This window comes from Choloepus didactylus, chromosome 2 (genome assembly GCF_015220235.1).
Source record: "Choloepus didactylus isolate mChoDid1 chromosome 2, mChoDid1.pri, whole genome shotgun sequence".
Taxonomy (NCBI): Eukaryota; Metazoa; Chordata; class Mammalia; order Pilosa; family Megalonychidae; genus Choloepus; species Choloepus didactylus.
In genome coordinates this window covers 110087467-110106287 of record NC_051308.1, presented here as the reverse complement: position 1 = coordinate 110106287, position 18821 = coordinate 110087467, and the positions used below count along the sequence as shown (strand labels likewise).

The following is an 18821-nucleotide window of genomic DNA, read 5'->3' as shown; positions in this document are numbered from 1 at the left end:
AATAAGTTTAATAAAAAACATCTAAAACTTAAACAATGTTGAAAGAAAAAGCATTGCTGAACAAAATTAAAGATCTAAGGAAATGGAAAGACATCCCAAGTTCATGGATCAGAAGACTTAAAATTTCTAAGATGGCAAAACTCCCCAAGTTGATCTAAAGATTCTGTATCCATTAAGCAATATTTCTGCATTCTCCCCACCTTTCTGTCCCCACAAATTTGCTTATTCTAGATATTCTGGGGAATCATACAATATTTTTCCTTTACTGTGGATGATATTTTAAACTGCTAAGTTTGTGATAATTTGTTACATAGAAATAGAAAATTCATATATGTATTGTGTGTATATGTGTTTATTTATTTTCTGGTCCTGAAAGGGCCTGGAACCAATGATCCCATAGTAACACTAATACTCTAGTGGAAAACAGAACATCTAGTGCCTATACACACACACACACAGATATACATAAATACACACACACTTTTTAAACTATGTAACTTACTTTTTAATTTACAGTATCTTGCATTTGTGATGGATGCTTTCCAGGTTTTACCATACATTTTAATGTTAAAAGCTGTTCCAGTTTGCTAATTCTGCCTTTTTGCAAAACACCAGAAATGGATCGGCTTTCATAAAAGGGGGTTCATTTGGTTACAAAATTATAGTCTTAAGGCCATAAAGTGTCCAAGGTAAGTCATCAACAATCGGGTACCTTCAATGGAGGATGGGCAATGGTGTCCAGAAAACCTCTGTTAGCTGGGAATGCATGTGGCTGGTGACTGCTCCAGAGTTCTGGTTTTAAAATGGCTTTCTCTCAGGATTTTCCTCTCTAGGCTGCAGCTCCTCAAAAATGTCAATCTTAGTTGCTCTTGGGGCATTTGTCCTCTCTTAGCTTCTCCAGAGCAAAAATCTGCTTTCAAAGGCTGTCTCCAAAATGTTGCTCTGTAAGCTGCAGCAACTGTGCATTCTTCAAAGTGTCCCTCTGGCTGCAGCAAGCTCACTCCTTCTGTCTGAGCTTATATAGTGCTCTAGTAAACTAATTAAGGCCCATGCTGAATGGGCTGGGCCACACCTCCATGGAAATTATCTAATCAGAGTTATCACCTACAGCTGGGTGGGTTGCATCTCCGTGGAAACACTCAAAGAATTACAATCTAATCAACACTAGTACGTCTGCCCATACAAGACTGCATCAAAGATAATGGCGTTTTGGGTGCATAAATACATTCAAACTGGCACAGAAGTTAAATTATTTTTTTACATGCATGTAGTATGTATAGTTTTCCCAACATGAGAATAATGATTATAAAAAGATGACCTACCACATGGGTTAAGTGTCTTTGTCAAGGACAATATTTTGCTAATACAGTTGATTTGCTGCTTTGTCTACTGTTTGTCTAATATAAACAGAGCAGTGCAATTAGTACTTGGAACAAGGAACAATCCATATAGCATTACAGTGTCAGGCACAACGCTTCACTTCTATTCACACCACTGATTCTCTTTGTGTACTTCTAGGCTTCCTCACTTCAGTAAAGTTGCTTTTGATACAGAAGGTCTTGAGACTCCCCTCAAGAGTATTCCCCTTAATCATACTGGCAACAGTCTCGCATGTAACATCAAGCAAACCCTGGATGACTAAGTAGTTTGCAGCCGGAGTACGTTCAAAAAGTGTTCCCTAGTCAACTTTTTAGGAATTCTTGGTCCCAAACAGGGATATCATCTGTTTGCTTTTCTTTGTTCTCATCCTCAGGAAGAAAAGTGTCATCTTTGTGGTGGGTGCACCACTGATGATCCTTTATATATTGCTGCATACACATTTGGTAGAGGAACTGGGTCATCATCTTCTTCATCATCCATTCTCAAATCTTCAAACCTATGGTCTTTATTGTCACAAATTGGCAATTTTCACATCAACTTCAAATATCTCTTCATCAGAACTCTGCAACTTATAGTTTGATGTCAAGGAGATGGTGGGTCACAGAATGACAAGAGAGTGCTGGCTTCAGCTAATAAGGAAAACGTGGAAAACAAGGCCACTAAAGCAGCGTGGCATGGCAACAGCCCTTATAGTGGATGGCAAAGCCTAGTGCCCAAATTTGATATTTTAATCTCCATTAAAAGAAACAGAGGCTTTTTGGAGGGTAATAGTTGATTCCGGGTCTGGGGCAGAGAAAGAACAAGGTCAATCCGGTGAACAACAGTGGGCAAGCAAAAAAAAAAAAAAAAATCAAGGTGAAAGACTATCTTTCTATGGCAGAAAGCAAGGAAGTACTCAAAGGTGAATGAAGTTATGTCTAAAGACACAGGAACCAGCTTAAAGGGGCTCCATTGTCAAATCTGGGAAATTTGAGCACTATCCCCCAAAATGATGGTAATGAATGATAATATATTAAGTTTTTATATTCATAAGTCCATAATGAAATTCAAAGGAAAAGAGAAACAGAGAGCAAAAGGGGAAGAAAAGGGAAAGCATATCTTCCTAGAAGAATGCCAGCTAATAAATGTTGAAGAAATGACAGAATTAAAAGAAGAACCATTTTGCAACTAACAATGTAATGATTAATTTAGGCAAGGATGACAAAGACATTAGATAAAGAAGACTGTGGAGAACAGGCCATAGCCTCAAAACCACCCTACAATATACTTACTAAATACAATGGAGAGAGTTGATGGTCATCACCTTAATAAGGTGATCAAACAGCATCACCAACAGTGGGACAACCTTATCATATGCCTCCTGATATGAGGCATGAATATAAGAACAAAGTATCACTAATATAATACTCCTGCCAAGATTATTTAACCGGAGTCTAATCATGAAGAAATGATTAGATAAATACAAAATGCAGGGCATTCTGCAAGACAACCAGCTTAAAAAAGGGTCAATGTCATAAAAAAAAAGAAGGTGCGGTAATGTTCTGGAATGAGAAGAATAGACAGACATAAGCATATCACACACCACATGAACTTTGAATTCCAGATTAAAACAAAACAAAATAAGCTGCCATAAAAGACATTTCTAGGACAATGAGGGAAATATGAACACGGACTATATATATTAGATGATATTGAATTGCTACTTATTCTCTTAGGGATGATAATGGTATTGTGATTAGGTAGGAGAATGTCCTAGTTCTTAGGTGATATTTGCTGAAATGCATAGGGGTGAAGTGTCAATGATATCTGCAACTTACTTTCAAATTGTCCAGTGGACAAAAAAGTAAGAGTGTGTGTGTGTGCATGGAGAAATAAAGCAATGGATACTCTAGATAAATCTAGGTTAAGGTTTATGGGTGTTCATTTTGCCATTCCTTCAACTTTTCTGTAGGTTTGAATTTTTTTTTTTTTTGCTATTTTATTTTATTTTATTTTATTTTTTATCATTTTATTGAGATATATTCACATACCACACAGTCATACAAAACAAATTGTACTTTCGATTGTTTACAGTACCATTACATACTTGTACATTCATCACCTAAATCAATCCCTGACACCTTCATTAGCACACACACAAAAATAACAATAATAATAATTAGAGTGAAAAAGAGCAATTGAAGTAAAAAAGAACACTGGGTACCTTTGTCTGTTTGTTTCCTTCCCCTACTTTTCTACACATCCATCCATAAACTAGACAAAGTGGAGTGTGGTCCTTATGGCTTTCCCAATCCCATTGTCACCCCTCATAAGCTACATTTTTATACAACTGTCTTCGAGATTCATGGGTTCTGGGTTGTAGTTTGATAGTTTCAGGTATCCACCACCAGCTACCCCAATTCTTTAGAACCTAAAAAGGGTTGTCTAAAGTGTGCGTAAGAGTGCCCACCAGAGTGATCTCTCGGCTCGTTTTGGAATCTCTCTGCTACTGAAGCTTATTTCATTTCCTTTCACATCCCCCTTTTGGTCAAGAAGATGTTCTCCGTCCCACGATGCCGGGTCTACATTCCTCCCCGGGAGTCATATTCCACGTTGCCAGGGAGATTCACTCCCCTGGGTGTCTGATCCCACGTAGCGGGGAGGGCAGTGATTTCACCTTTCAAGTTGGCTTAGCCAGAGAGAGAGGGCCACATCTGAGCAACAAAGAGGCATTCAGGAGGAGACTCTTAGGCACAAATATAGGGAGGCCTAGCCTCTCCTTTGCAGCAACCGTCTTCCCAAGGGTAAAACTTATGGTAGAGGGCTCAACCCATCAAACCACCAGTCCCCTATGTCTGTGGTCATGTTAGCAACCATGGAGGTGGGGTAGGCGAATACCCCTGCATTCTCCACAGGCTCCTCAAGGGGGCATTACATCTTTTTTTTTTTTTTCCTTGTTTTCCTTTTTTTCTTTTTTTTTTTTTTAACTTTCCCTTCTTTTTTAAATCAACTATATGAAAAAAAAAGTTAAAAAGAAAACAAACATACAATAAAAGAACATTTCAAAGAGACCATAACAACGGGGTAAGAAAAAGACAACTAACCTAAGATAACTGCTTAACTTCCAACATGTTCCTACTTTACCCCAAGAAAGTTACCTAATATAGCAACATTTCTGTGAACTTGTTCCTACTATATCCATCAGAAATTAACAGACCATAGTCATTTCTGGGCATCCCCAGAACGTTAAATAGCTTATCTGTTCTTCTTGGATTATTGTTCCCCCTTCCTTAATTGCTCTCTACTGCTAGTTCCCCTACATTCTACATTATAAACCATTTGTTTTACATTTTTCAAAGTTCACGTTAGTGGTAGCATATAATATTTCTCTTTTGTGCCTGGCTTATTTCGCTCAGCATTATGTCTTCAAGGTTCATCCATGTTGTCATATGTTTCACCAGATCGTTCCTTCTTACTGCCGCGTAGTATTCCATCGTGTGTATATACCACATTTTATTTATCCACTCATCTGTTGAAGGACATTTGGGTTGTTTCCATCTCTTGGCAATTGTGAATAATGCTGCTATGAACATTGGCGTGCAGATATCTCTTCGTGTCACTGCTTTCCGATCTTCCGGGTATATACCGAGAAGTGCAATAGCTGGATCGAATGGTAGCTCTATATCTAGTTTTCTAAGGAACTGCCAGACTGACTTCCAGAGTGGCTGAACCATTATACAGTCCCACCAACAGTGAATAAGAGTTCCAATTTCTCCACATCCCCTCCAGCATTTGTAGTTTCCTGTTTGTTTAATGGCAGCCATTCTAACCGGTGTTAGATGGTATCTCATTGTGGTCTTAATTTGCATCTCTCTAATAGCTAGTGAAGCTGAACATTTTTTCATGTGTTTCTTGGCCATTTGTATTTCCTCTTCAGAGAACTGTCTTTTCATATCTTTTGCCCATTTTATAATTGGGCCGACTGTACTACTGTCATTGAGTTGTAGGATTTCTTTATATATGCAAGATATCAGTCTTTTGTCAGATACATGGTTTCCAAAAATTTTTTCCCATTGAGTTGGCTGCCTCTTTACCTTTTTGAGAAATTCCTTTGAGGTGCAGAAACTTCTAAGCTTGAGGAGTTCCCATTTATCTATTTTCTCTTTTGTTGCTTGTGCTTTGGGTGTAAAGTCTAGGAAGTGGCCGCCTAATACAAGGTCTTAAAGATGTTTTCCTACATTATCTTCTAGGAGTTTTATGGTACTTTCTTTTATATTGAGATCTTTGGTCCATTTTGAGTTAATTTTTGTGTAGGGGGTGAGGTAGGGGTCCTCTTTCATTCTTTTGGATATGGATATCCAACTCTCCCAGCCCCATTTGTTGAAAAGACCATTATGGCTCAGTTCAGTGACTTTGGGGGCCTTATCAAAGATCAGTCGGCCATAGATCTGAGGGTCTATCTCCGAATTCTCAATTCGATTCCATTGATCTATATGTCTATCTTTGTGCCAGTACCATGCTGTTTTGGCAACTGTGGCTTTATAATAAGCTTCAAAGTCAGGGAGTGTAAGTCCTCCCACTTCGTTTTTCTTTTTTAGAGTGTCTTTAGCAATTCGAGGCATCTTCCCTTTCCAAATAAATTTGATAACTAGCTTTTCCAAGTCTGCAGAGTAGGTTGTTGGAATTTTGATTGGGATTGCATTGAATCTGTAGATGAGTTTGGGTAGAATTGACATCTTAATGACATTTAGCCTTCCTATCCATGAACATGGAATATTTTTCCATCTTTTAAGGTCCCCTTCTCTTTCTTTTAGTAGAGTTATGTAGTTTTCTTTGTATAGGTCTTTTACATCTTTGGTTAAGTTTACTCCTAGGTACTTGATTTTTTTAGTTGCTATTGAAAATGGTATCTTTTTCTTGAGTGTCTCTTCAGTTTGTTCATTTCTAGCATATAGAAACATTACTGACTTATGTGCATTAATCTTGTATCCCGCTACTTTGCTAAATTTGTTTATTAGCTCTAATAGCTGTATCGTCGATTTCTCAGGGTTTTCTAGATGTAAGATCATATCATCTGCAAACAATGACAGTTTTACTTCTTCTTTTCCAATTTGGATGCCTTTTATTTCTTTGTCTTGCCGGATTGCCCTGGCTAGCACTTCCAGCACAATGTTGAATAACAGTGGTGACAGCAGGCATCCTTGTCTTGTTCCTGATCTTAGAGGGAAGGCTTTCAGTCTCTCACCATTGAGTACTATGCTGGCTGTGGGTTTTTCATATATGCTCTTTATCATGTTGAGGAAGTTTCCTTCAATTCCTACCTTTTGAAGTGTTTTTATCAAAAACGGATGTTGGATTTTGTCAAATGCTTTTTCAGCATCTATTGAGATGATCAATTGATTTTTCCCTTTCGAGTTTTTAATGTGTTGTAATACATTGATTGTTTTTCTTATGTTGAACCATCCTTGCATGCCTGGAGTGAACCCCACTTGGTCATGGTGTATGATTTTTTTAATGTGTCTTTGGATTCGATTTGCAAGTATTTTGTTGAGGATTTTTGCATCTATATTCATTAGGGAGATTGGCCGGTAGTTTTCCTTTTTTGTAGCATCTTTGCCTGGTTTTGGTATTAGATTGATGTTAGCTTCATAAAATGAGTTAGGTAGTGTTCCATTTTTTTCAATGTTTTGAAAGAGTTTGAGTAAGATTGGTGTCAGTTCTTTCTGGAAAGTTTGGTAGAATTCCCCTGTGAAGCCATCTGACCCTGGGCATTTATTTGTGGGAAGATTTTTGATGACTGATTGGATCTCTTTGCTTGTGATGGGTTGGTTGAGGTCTTCTATTTCTTCTCTGGTCAGTCTAGGTTGTTCATATGTTTCCAGGAAATTGTCCATTTCTTCTACATTATCCAGTTTGTTGCCATACAGTTGTTCATAATATCCTCTTATAATTTTTTTAATTTCTTCAGGATCTGCAGTTATGTCACCTTTTTCATTCATTATTTTGTTTATATGGGTCTTCTCTCTTTTTGATTTTGTCAGTCTAGCTAGGGGCTTGTCAATCTTGTTGATCTTCTCAAAGAACCAACTTTTGGTGATATTTATCCTCTCTATTGTTTTTTTGTTCTCTATGTCATTTATTTCTGCTTTAATCCTTGTTATTTCTTTTCTTGTACTTGGTTTAGGATTGGTTTGCTGTTCATTTTCTAGCTTCTTCAGTTGATCCATTAGTTCTTTGATTTTGGCTCTTTCTTCCTTTTTAATATATGCGTTTAGTGCTATAAATTTCCCCCTTAGCACTGCTTTTGCTGCATCCCATAGGTTTTGGTATGTTGTGTTCTCATTTTCATTCGTCTCTATATATTTAGCAATTTCTCTTGCTATTTCTTCTTTAACCCACTGATTGTTTAGGAGTGTGTTGTTTAACCTCCAGGTATTTGTGAATTTTCTAAGTCTCTGATGGTTATTCACTTCTAATTGTATTCCATTGTGGTCAGAGAATGTGCTTTGAATAATTTCAATCTTTTTAAATTTATTGAGGCTTGTTTTATGTCCCAGCATATGATCTATTCTGGAGAAAGTTCCATGAGCACTAGAAAAGTATGTGTATCCTGGTGATTTGGGATGTAATGTCCTGTATATGTCTGTTAAATCTAATTCATTTATCAGATTGTTTAGGTTTTCAATTTCCTTATTGGTCTTCTGTCTGGTTGATCTATCTATAGGAGAGAGTGATGTGTTGAAGTCTCCCACAATTATTGTGGAAACATCAATTGCTTCCTTTAGTTTTGCCAGTGTTTCTCTCATGTATTTTGTGGCACCTTGATTGGGTGCATAGACATTTATGATTGTTATTTCTTCTTGCTGTATTGCCCCTTTTATTAGTATGTAGTGGCCTTCTTTGTCTCTCAAAATATCCCTGCATTTGAAGTCTATTTTATCTGAGATTAATATTGCTACACCTGCTTTCTTTTGGCTGTAGCTTGCATGAAATATTTTTTTCCATCCTTTCACTTTCAGTTTCTTTGTGTCCCTGTGTGTAAGATGAGTCTCTTGTATGCAACATATTGATGGTTCATTTTTTTTGATCCATTCTGCGAATCTATATCTTTTAATTGGGGAGTTTAATCCATTTACATTCAACGTTATAACCGTGAAGGCATTTCTTGAATCGGCCATCTTATCCTTTGGTTTATGTTTCCCATATTTTTCCCTCTCTCTATTAATATCCTTTATTGTACCCATACCGAATCTCTTTAGTACTGAACCTTTCTCCAAGTCTCTCTGTCCTGTCTTTGTTTCTCTGTCTGTAGGACTCCCTTTAGTATCTCCAGTAGGGCAGGTCTCTTGTTAGCAAATTCTCTCAGCATTTGTTTGTCTGTGAAAAATTTAAGCTCTCCCTCAAATTTGAAGGAGAGCTTTGCTGGATAAAGTATTCTTGGCTGGAAATTTTTCTCACTCAGAATTTTAAATATATCGTGCCACTGCCATCTTGCCTCCATGGTGGCTGCTGAGTAGTCACTACTTAGTCTTATGCTGTTTCCTTTGTATGTGGTGAATTGCTTTTCTCTTGCTGCTTTCAGAACTTGCTCTTTCTCTTCTGTGTTTGACGGTGTGATCAGTATATGTCTCGGAGTGGGTTTATTTGGATTTATTCTATTTGGAGTTCGCTGAGCATTTATGATTTGTGTATTTATGTTGTTTAGAAGATTTGGGAAGTTTTCCCCAACAATTTCTTTGAATACTCTTCCTAGACCTTTACCCTTTTCTTCCCCTTCTGGGACACCAATGAGTCTTATATTTGGACGTTTCATATTATCTATCATATCCCTGAGGTCCATTTCGATTTTTTCAATTTTTTTCCCCATTCTTTCTTTTATGCTTTCATTTTCCATTCTGTCATCTTCCAGGTCACTGATTCGTTGTTCAACTTCCTCTAGTCTTGTACTATGAGTGTCCAGAATCTTTTTAATTTGGTCAACAGTTTCTTTAATTTCCATAAGATCATCCATTTTTTTATTTAGTCTTGCAATGTCTTCTTTATGCTCTTCTAGAGTCTTCTTGATTTCCGTCATATCCCGTACCATGGTCTCATTGCTCATCTTTAGTTCTTTGAGTAGCTGCTCTAGGTGCTGTGTCTCTTCTGGTCTTTTGATTTGGGTGCTTGGGCTTGGGTTATCCATATCGTCTGGTTTTTTCATATGCTTTATAATTTTCTGTTGTTTTTGGCCTCGTGGCATTTGCTGAACTTGACAGAGTTCTTTTAGGGTTTGTAGACCTATTGAAGTCCTTATCTCTAATTTATCAGATCTACAGCTTCGTGGAGTACACTTTCTCTAACTAACCAGCAGGTGGCGTCCACGATCCACCTGTTCTCCACAAGCCAGTTCTCCCCTGCTTAGCCTTTTTGGTGAGTGGGGGAGTGAGTCTTGTGGGGCCCAATTGGTGTACCAAGCTTGCGTGTGTAGTTGGTGTTGCCTGCCCTGTATGTGGGGCGTGTTTCTGGGCAGTCGGGGAGGGGGGGTGGCCTTAACAATCAAATCTCCCTGATGATCCTAGTGTTTTAAAGCTGCTGCAATAGTCTAATCCTTCAGTTCAGTCCTGCCACAGTTTGTCTGCCACTGACCCACAAGTCTTTGGTATTGGCGTATGGCTCCTAAGACTTGCAAGTGGGCCCCTCTTCCAGGCTGTGCACCCCGGGTCCTCTGTTGAGGGATGACTGTGCTATGTCACAGGTGAGTGCCGTCCCCCTAGGGCAGTTCTGGGCTGCTGGGCTGTGTAGGGAGGCTCCCAGTCTGCTCAAATGATGGCTGAATGGGGCTTTGTTAATTCACACTGCTCCACCTTCCCAGCTCTGGGACAATCAGCTGAGGTTGCGGGGAAGGCTAATGTCCACGCCCAGTTTTGTGGTGTGTGCCTGTTATTTGAAGCACTTCCGTCACACTGGGTTGTCTGGGGCAGCTCTGGGCTATGGGGCTGGCGATGGGCAGGAGTGTTTCCTGTCCACCAGGATGGTGGCTGTGAGCGGACACCCCCCTTTTCTTGGGAAGTTGTGGTGCTTAGTGAATTTTCTCAGCCACTGGATTATTGCCTTTTGTCTCAGAGATCTCTTAGTTCTGCTCTTGACTTGACGTGCCCAAATTGCAATTCTTTGAAGCTTTTTGTATTGGGCTTCTTAGAGTAATTGTTTTAGAAAAAGAAAAAAGGATTAAAAAAAAAAAAAAAAAAAAAGGGCCTTCCTCAGAGATCTAATGGGTTATTGAAATGCTAATAGACAAAGCAACCAGGGCCATTAAGGAAAGGAAAGGTCCACAGGGCAGAGAGATCAGCTTTTCTTCAGGATTTGCATATGCGCCTCAAGGCCTGAGCTCCGCCCTTCCCCTTTCTGTGTTCACCAGAACTCCAAAAATCCTCTGCTTTTATTTTGGAGTTTTTCGTGTTATTTTTTTTTTCTATGCCTGTCTCCTGTTTGCTGGGCTGGCAGCTCTCAGATTCTCTGGTGTCTGGTCTCAGTCTATCTATGGTTGGAGTATGGATCAGTAGAATGAGTTTCCGAGAAGGGCTACCACTGCAGTTCTCCTTTCTCCTTCCCGGAGCTGGCAGCCCCTCCTCCCACGGGACTGAGCCTGGCAGGGAGGGGCGCGGGTCCCCTGGCCGCAAAAACTTACAGATTTCGCTGATCTCAGCAGTTCCACATTTTCATGAGTGTTGTATGAAGTATGCCCAAAGACAGATTGCTCTGTGGTGTCCAGTCCACGCAGTTCCTGGCTTTCTACCTACTTTCCTGGAGGAGTAACTAAAACTTACAGCTCACCAGTCTGCCATCTTGCCCCGCCTCGGTTTGAATATTTTTAAAATAGAAAATTGGGAGGAAAATAAAACAGCACAGTCAGGGAAGATAGCTGCCATCACATACAAAATTTACTACTCTAGGCCTCCAAAAAAGGTAGATTAGATAATTTCTAAGATACGTTAAAGTTGTAAAATGCTAATTACATTATTGTATTCTTACTACAGATCTATTAAAAATTATTTAAGAAGTATCACTAAGTGTTTCACCTCCCAAATTTCTGGTTTATAATGCTATCACTACTATAATTACTCTCACTAAAGGGGGCTATAGCAACAAAACCAAATGTGGAGAGTTCTTTAGTCATTTCTGTTAATGCAATCTAATTTGCTTCTTGTATAAAAAGAAGCAACTTCTGGATGTTACCTGTAGTTGCAAATACCATTTATTATCATTAAAAAACGATTTCCATTTTTTTCCCAAGAAAACAAGAGGCAGGAGGCACTATAGCTAAAACATGATGGGTGAATGCAAAAAAAGGGGATAGAAAACACAGTCTTGGGAGAGTGAGATGCAGAAGAGCTAAGGCTTACTCTGACTGCCTACTGTATGCCAGGCATTTTACATACCTCATCTCATCTGGGTAACAGGGGTTTAGAGACTTAAATTAAGTTCTCATATACTCCCCTTCTCTCTCAGCATTCAGTTTTACCTGTTATTAACATCTTGCATTAGTGTAGTGCATTCCTTACAATTGATGAACCAATATATTGATACATTACTATTAACTAAAGTCCACAGTTTATAGCTAGGATTCATCCTGTGTTATATAGTTCTATGGGTTTTGACAAATGCATAATGTCATCCACAATTACAGTATCATACAAAATAGTTTCACTGCCCTAAAAATTCCGTGTTCTACAATGCATATCTCTGAGACACCTGAAGCTCAGAGCTAGAGCTCAGCAGATATGAATGTCAGTATTAGTGCATACAGCCACTGTCAAAAAAAAAAAAAAAAGCTGAAAAAGAGCCCAGACTTCAATCAGTGATATGAATGAAGCAGGTCTGGTTAAGACCAGGGCAAGCCAGGCCAAAGGGTAAAGGTTGAAACTGATTGTGTTTTAAAACTTCAACTTCCATATGAGACCAAGGGAATAGATATCTATTTGGTACAGGATCTAAATTTTCTAAATGGTACAACTCTACAGTCGATTTGTTCAAACACTACAATTGCGTGGAACTTTGAATAGGAAGTGAGATACGGTAGGTTAGTATAGGCTGGAGTGAAATAGTGACACATCCCAGAGTAATTTGGGCAGATAATAAAAAATATATTTACAGCCTCCCCAGCCCCAGCCCCAAGGATCTGGGGGAAGGTGCGGATGTGTTGGACATCCTCACCTGGACTGGTGTTGATGTTGTCACAAACATTGGGACTGGCGGTTTGATGTGCTGAGCCCTCGAGCATGGGACTTGCCCTTATGAAGCTAGTTACCACAAAGGAGAGTCTAAACTTGCATGTAATGGTACCTAAGAGTCTCCCCGAGTGCCTCTTTGTTGCTCAGATGTGGCCCTCTCTCTCTCTAACTGAGCCATCTCGACAGGTGAACTTGCTGCCCTCCCCCCTACGTGGGACCTGACTCCCAGGGGTGTAAATCTCCCTGGCAATGCAGAATATGACTCCCGGGGATGAATGTGGACCTGGCATCGTGGGACTGAGAGTATCTTCTTGACCAAAAGGGGGATGCAAAATGAGACGAAATAGTTTCAGTGGCTGAGAGATTTCAAATGGAGTTGAGAGGTCACTCTGGTGGACATTCTTATGCACTATATAGATAACACCTCTTAGGTTTTAATGTATTGGAATAGCTAGAAGTAAATACCTGAAACTACCAGACTCCAACCCTGCAGTCTGGACTACTGAAGACAATTATATAATAACATAGATTATAAGGGGTAACAGTGTGATTGTGAAGACCTTGTGGATCACACCCCCTTTATCTAGTGTATGGATGAGAAGAAAAATGGGGATAAAAACTAAAGGACAAATGGGGTGGGATGGGGGGATGATCTGAGTGTTCTTTTTTCACTTTTATTTTTTATTCTTGTTCTGGTTCTTTCTGATGTAAGGAAAATGTTCAGAGACAGATTGTGGTGATGAACGTATAACTATGTTATCATATTGTGGACAGTGGATTGTATACCATGGATGATTGTATGGTGTGTGAATGTATTTCAATAAAACTGAATTTAATAAAAAAAAAAAAATTCCATGTTCTAATGATTCATCCTTCTCCTCCCCCCTCCCAACTTGTGGCAACCACGGATCTCTTTACCTTCTCTACTGTTTTTCATTTTCCAGAATGTAACACAGTTGGAATCATACAGTATTATGTAGCCTTTTGAGACTGGCTTCTTTCATTAAGCAATATGCATTTACGGTTCTGCTACGTCTTTTTGTGGACTGGTAGTTCATTTCTTTTTATTACTAAATAATATTCCATTGTATGGAATTTTGTTTATCCATTCATCTTTTGAAGATCACCTTGGCTGCTTCCAGTTTTTGACCGTTATAAATAAAGCTGCTTTAAACATTCACGTACAGATTTTTGTGTAGACCTATGTTTTCAACTCATTTGGACAAATAACAAGGTGCATATTGCTGGATTGTAGGGTAAAACTATGTTTAGCTTTGTAAGAAACTGTCAAACTGTCTTTTAAAGTGGTTGTACCCTTTTGCATTCCCACTGGCAATGAATGAGAGTTCCTGTTGCTCCACATCCTCACCAGCATTTGGTATTACCAGATTTTTTTTTGGAGTTTAGCCATTTTAATAGTTGTGTAGTGGTATCTCATTCCTGTTTTAATTTGCAATTCCCTAATGATATGTGATGTTGAGCATCTCTTCATATGCTTATTTGCTTTCTGTATATATATTTTTGGTGGGGTATCTGCTCAGATCTTTTGCCCACTTTTCTTACTGCTCGGTTCTAAGTTCTTTGTATATTTTAGATTAAAGCCCTTTATTCATGTCCTATATTTAAGATATATATTTTGCAAATAGTTTCTCCCTGCTCAGTTCTAAGTTCTTTGTATACATTGGATTAAAGTTCTTTATTCAAGTCCTATATTTAAGATATGTTTTGCTAATAGTTTCTCCCGATCAGTGGCTTGGCTTTTCATTCTCCTAACAGTGTCTTTTGCACTACAGAAGTTTTTAATTTTAAAGAAGTCCAGCTTATCAGTTTTTTCTTTCATAGAATGTGCTTTTGGTATTTTATCTAAAAAACTCATCATCAAACCCCAGATCACCTAGAGTTTCTCCTATGTAACCTTCTAGAAGTTTTATAGTTTTGTGTCTTTAAAAGGTGAAAGATCAAGGTCTAGATTCATTTTTTTGGAATGAGGATGTACAGTTGTTACTGCACCATTTGTTGAAAGGACTACCCGCTCTCCACTGAATTGCCTTTGCTCTATTGTCAAAGATCAGTTGACTAAATTTGTGTTTGTCTACTTATGGGCTCTTTATTCTGTTCCACTGATCTATTTAACTATTCTTTTACCAATATTACACTGTACTGATTACTGTAGCTTATTATAGTTAAGTTTTGAAGTTGGTAGAATCAGTCCTCCAACTTTGGTTTTCAACTTCAACAATGTATTGGCTATTCTCTCTTTTTTTTTTTTTTTTTTTTTTGCCTTTGCATATAAATTTTAGAATCAGTTTGTTGATATCCACAAATTAACTTGTTGGGATTTTGATTGGGTTTATGTTAAATTTGTAGATCAAGTACAGAACATCTTAACAATACTGAGTCTTAACAATTTGAATCTTCCTACCAATGAACACAGACTATCTCCCCATTTATTTAGATCTTCTTTGATTTCTTTCATCTGAGTTTTGTAGTTTACCTCATACAGATCTTGCATTATTGTACCAATAACTAATAACTGTTCAAACAGAAAGCACCATGGCCAGATGGATTCATTCGTGAATTCTACCAAACACTTAATGAAGAAATGATACCAATATTCTACAAATTCTTCCCGAAATAGAAGTAGAGAGAATACTTCCTAACTTATTCTATGAAGTCAGTATTACCCTAATACCAAAATCAGATAAAGACATTAAAAGAAAGGAAAACTATAGACCAATAATTCTCATGAATGTAGATACAAAAATCCTCAAGAAAATATTAGCAAATGAAACTCAACAATGAGTAAAAAGATTTATGCACATAACCAACTGGGATTTATTCCAGGTATGTAAAATCTGGCTCATTGGAAAACCAATTAATGTAATTCATCACATCAATAGACTAAAGAAAAATCATACATCATATCAACAGATGCAACAAAAGCACCTGATAAACTCCAACATTCGTTCATGATAAAAATTCTCAACAAACTAGGAATACAGGAGAACTTCCTCAACTTGATACAGAACATCTGTAAAGGAAACCTATGGCTAACATCATACTTAATGGGGAGAAACTAGATGATTTACTCCTAAGACTGGGAACAAGGCAAGGGCATCCCCTTACTACTCCTATTCAACATCACACTTAAAGTCAGTTCCAGTGAATGCATCAAGATAAGAATGGGAAATAAAAGGAATATGGATTTGGAAGAAGTAAAACTGTCATTGTTTACATGGAAAACCCCAATAACTGACCAAAACAAACAAACAGACAAAAACTCCACTTGGAACTAATAGGCAATTATAGCAAGTTGCAGGTTACAGTACATAGAAAAGTTATTTGTTTTCTTATATGCCCTTAACGAACAATTGGAATTCAAAATTAAAGTCACAATATCATTTACATTAGCACCAAAAAAAATGAACTTAAGAATAAATCTAAGTTTTTTGTTTTAAAAAGTTAATTTGAGTTATTTTTCATTCAATTAATGACTGAAATAAAAATCAGATAAACAATTATAAATCTCATTTTGCTAAAAATGATTTGTGTGACTTGAGCAAGTCATTTAACCTTTTATTAGCATCAGTTTTCCCATATATTCAATGAAGGATAAGATATGCAAGGGTTAAGGCCATTTCTAGTTCTAAAACTTTGACATTGTGATTTAGGCAAGCATAGAGAAGAAAAGTCTTCTTTTTAGAATCTCTCAAAGGGCAGTCTCAGTCTCCATGTCCAAAAGAACTTATTTCTTTGATGAGAAAAATTTTAGCAAGAGTGCTCTAAAATAAGACAGAGAAAGAGGAGAAAAGAAAAAAGGAAAAATAAAAGAAAACAAAAGAAAGAAGGGAATAAAAATCCCTAACCCAAACCAAAACTTATTTGCAGATACAACATACTGTGCTGGATGAACTCTTAACAACATTCTGCTAGAAAAGTGAGAGGATATAAGCTAAAATCGGACAGCATAATTCTACAGAAAAGATTTTGGAGTATCTTTAACATTAAAAATAACACAGGTTTAACAATCTACTTTTGGATTTTCTTTGACACAATATAACTTATTTTTGAGAAGAAAAAGTACTCAAATCTATTTTTTACAGGGAATGGTGTAGGTTTGATACTCATCCAGTCCACATTCCTGCATTTAAATTGATTTAGAACCTAGACTATTCCTAAGACATTTCAGAGAAAAAAGAATCATATTCTGGTATTCAATCGTATCCTTACTACCATATTATTTATAAGAAGGAATTTTAATCCACCGTCCCTCGAACTTCAGTCTCTGAAAAGCAGCATGATTCAGTGGTAAAACAGCAGCAATGGGACCTCTCAGTGCTCAAGACTCCAGTACTGAATTCCCTAGCAACTTTTGTGAGCTTAGTTAAGTTCCTTAATCTTTCTGTGTCCCAGTTTCCTAAGAAATAGAGAGTAATCACATGCTTTACTATACTTATAGACTTAATAAAGCATATGAAAGAAAGCACTTTGAAAATTTACATACTTAAATGTAAAATGGCACCTTCCTTTTATTTTCAGAGATGGATATTATTTTGAAGTTCTGATAGTGAATTGTATATATATTCCCCCAAAATAAGCAATATTCTCTAAGCTTTAAGATTTTAGTTATGCTAGCTTATACAATAGCTACTGTACTCAAAGTTGCATACAAATAGAATTAAATATACCAGGAGAGTTTATTTTTTAAAATTTAAAAGTCACAGTATTTGAGAGCTAACATAGTCTTAGGGTACTATATAATTCACTAACTTCATTTTACAAATGATGAAACTGGCTCCCAGAGAAAGCAAGTGATTTTTGCCCAAATGTTACATGATGGTGGCTGAACTAAAAGTAGAACCAAAGGCTCCTGACTGAATCTAGTATTATTTTTTCTATACTGTCCTGTCTCACTACAATTTGTACTCCACAGTCAAAAGTTCACCCTCCAATTCACCTAATTATATTTGATATTTTATACTATTTTTAACTTTTCTTAAATAAACTACATTTTAAATTGCAAAATAAGCATTTTTATAATTTCAAGCAATAAGGGCAAACATAAAATAAGAAGTGAAAACCCTACTTCTCTTTTCCAAATTCTACATCTTAATAGGGGTGCAATAGGCAAAGATGCCCATGTCCTCATCCCAAAACCTGGAAATATGTTACATTAAATGGCACAGGGAAATTAAGATTGCAAATGGAATTAAGGTTACTAATCAGTTCATTTTGAGACAGGGAGATTATCCTGGATTATGTGGGTGGACTTTATAAGGGTCCTGGTAAGTAGAAAAGGGAGATAGAAGAGTAAAAGTTAGATAAGGAGATGTGATGACAGAGCAAGGTTGGAGTGAAGTGAGGACTCAACCTGCCATTGCTGACTTTGATGCCAAGGAATGCAGGCAGCCTCTAGAAACTGGAAAAGGTAAAGAAATGGATTCACCCCTAGAGTATCCAGAAGGAACATAGCCCTACCAACACCTAGATTTTTGCCTAGTGAGAAACATTTCAGACTTCTGACCTCAGAAACTGTAAGATAGTAAGTTAGTGTTGTTTAAAGACACTAGGTTTGTGGTAATTTTTTACAGCAGCCATAGAAAACTGATACAAGGGATACCACCCATTAATACTTTTATGACTATATTATTACACATTTTTGATGCCCATATAAATATATATTAATAAAAAAGGTTATCTTAAACCAGGGTAAAATGGGTGCAACACTTTTATTTGGTATCTAAGTTAATGACATCATTATAAACCCAGGAGCACAAAAACCAGAAACATTGGGATCATCACTGACTCCAGACCTGCCCCTCATTCCTTACTATCTAATCAGTGTTTAGTTCCTAGCAATTCTAAAGTCAAAATATTTCACAAATCCACTCCTTCCAAGCTCCTGACATTGTTATCACCTTGGCTCATATTATTTATATACTGGAAAACTGCAAATGTGCCTAGCTCCCTAACTGCTCTAACTACCACCACTTCTTCATCCAATTTATCCTTTACACTGGTAATATGTTTTTATCTTGATCCAATTTTGACTAGCATACCCTCCCTCCCATATCCCTTCAAAACCTATAAGGATTTATATACAAAATAAAAAGGTAACCTTACAATTTCTTTATACTTTTCTGTGCCCCCAAACCAAGATACTATCAACAAAAATATACTAGCGTCATAGCTTTCAAGAATGCATAGGTCAGATGCAGATTGGAAGACCTATTTTATCAATAAGAAAACACA

The 18821-nt window shown here is 37.4% G+C and overlaps 1 protein-coding gene and 1 pseudogene across 6 annotated transcripts in view; both read right to left on the bottom strand.

The window, feature by feature from the left end:
• Positions 1–18821, bottom strand: part of ASH1L (ASH1 like histone lysine methyltransferase) — a 337510-nt gene that overhangs the window by 90937 nt on the left and 227752 nt on the right. The window lies entirely within an intron of this gene.
• LOC119528137 lies at positions 1321–9460 on the bottom strand (annotated as a pseudogene).